Source organism: Myotis lucifugus, unplaced genomic scaffold (genome assembly GCF_000147115.1).
Source record: "Myotis lucifugus unplaced genomic scaffold, Myoluc2.0 scaffold_291, whole genome shotgun sequence".
In the NCBI taxonomy this organism is placed as follows: domain Eukaryota; kingdom Metazoa; phylum Chordata; class Mammalia; order Chiroptera; family Vespertilionidae; genus Myotis; species Myotis lucifugus.
The window spans coordinates 612940-614983 of record NW_005871339.1 but is presented as its reverse complement, the minus strand read 5'-3'; the positions used below and the strand labels follow the sequence as shown (position 1 = coordinate 614983).

Below are 2044 nucleotides of genomic sequence, written 5' to 3'. Positions count from 1 at the left end.
GTCTATCAAAGTGCTTTGCCCATTTTTAATCATGTTGTCTTTTTGTCATTGAGTTGTAGGAGTTCTTTATGTCTTATGTAGACTAGACTCTTATCAGGATTATAATTTGCAAGCGTTTTCTTCCATTCTGTGGGTTGTCTTTTCACTCTCTGGATACTGCCCTTCAATATAACAAACTTTAAAATCTTGATGAAATCCAGTTTTGTTGATTGTGCTTTTAGCGTCATATCTAAGAAACCATTGCCAAATCTAAGGTCATGCAGGTTTGCCCCTATGTTTTCTTCTTAAAATTATAGTAGCTTTAGCTCTTATATTTAGGTCTTCAATCTATTTGAGTTCATTTTTTCTTTTTGGTTGTCAAATGATCTTTAATTGAAATATTTTCCTTTGTAGTTCTTAACTAACGGGGCATTTCCCTGCAGCACTGCTGATGTCATCTGTGATGTCATCTATGATGTCATGAGTGTGACGGCGTCAACATTGCAGCCCACAGACTGTGCAGTCCCCAGGATCCCTTTAATGGTTCCAGAGAGTTCTCTAGCTAAAGATCGGTGCTGCACTGTCGGGCTGACAATCTCATCAAAAGTGGCATTTCCACTGTGCTTCATGTTTTCTTGCTTCTTTCTGTCTCATTGCAGTTCTTTGAGGGCTTTGATGATCAGGGCCGAGGCAGAAGGCACTGCCTCAGTCTGGGCCTGTCTGTCCTGAACAGTCAGTTTCACTATAACCTTAAGATCTTTCCCATCATTGGTTGCCTTAGTGATGTCATCACCAACCATTTTTAGAGACAGGCCCGGAGGTCAGTCTTGGGGGCCAGCACAGACACAGCACCGATTTCCCCCTGCTGCACCTCAGGTATCTGACTTCAGTCTTGTTGGGGTTAAAATTCGGCAGCATGGTGGAGGTGGCTGATGTCAGATAAACCCAGATTTGTATGAAGAAACTTGCACCTAAGGCTTCTCTGAGCCGAAACTGAGTTAATTTTTATATATGGTGTGAGCTAGGGTTCAACTTCACTCTTTTGCATGTAAATATCTAGTTGTCTCAGTAACATTTGTTGAAGAGACGATTCTTTCTCCATTGAATGGTCTTGACACTACTGTTAATAATCAATTGGCCATATATTTGTGGGGTTTTTTTCTGGATTCTCAATTTTATTCCATTGATCTATATGTCTGTCCTTATGCCAGTACCTCTGTTTTGATTACTGTAGCTTTGTAGTAAGTTTTCTTTCTTTCTAATTTGAATGTCTTTTCTTTTCTTTTCTTTCCTTTTCTTTCTTCTCTTTTCTTCTTTCTCTTCTCTTCCCTTCCCTTCCCTTCCCTTCCCTTCCCTTCCCTTCCCTTCCCTTCCCTTCCCTTCTCTTCCCTTCTCTTCCCTTCTCTTCCCTTCTCTTCCCTTCCCTTCCCTTCCCTTCCCTTCCCTTCCCTTCCCTTCCCTTCTCTTCTCTTCTCTCCCAATTGCTCTGTCGAGAACTTCCAGTACAGTGTTGAGTAGAAGTGGTAAAAGTGGGCATCCTTGTCCTGTTTGTCTTAGAGGAAAGGCTGTTAGTCTTCCATCGTTGAATATTGTCAGCTGTGGGTTTTTCATAATGTTCTCTATTATGCTGAGGAAGTTTCCTTCTATTCCTAGTTTGCTGAGCATTTTGTATTGTGAAAGAGATGGCTTTTGTCAAATGCTTTTTCTGTAGCATTTGGGATGACATGGTTTCCCCCTTCATTCTATTGACATGGTGCATCACACTGATTGGTTCTCACATGTTGAATTATTCTTGCATTCTTGGGATAAATCCCACTTGCTCATTGTGTATAATTCTTTTAATATAATGCTGGATTTGGTATAATTGTATTGGATATTGGTCTGTAGTTTTCCTTTGTTATCTTTCTCTGGCTTTGACATCAGGATAATGCTGACCGACCTCACAGAGTAAGTTAGGAAGTGTCGCCTCACATTGTGTTCTTTGGGGTGGATGAGAAGGGTTGGTGCCATGTCTTCTGTTAATATTCAGCAGAATTCAGCATTGAAGCCACTGGGCCCTGCACTT

At 41.0% G+C, this 2044-nt stretch overlaps 1 pseudogene; it reads right to left on the bottom strand.

The window, feature by feature from the left end:
- Positions 1-396: 396 nt before the first annotated feature.
- On the bottom strand, positions 397-912 carry LOC106699036 (annotated as a pseudogene).
- Between the last annotated feature and the right edge of the window lie 1132 nt (positions 913-2044).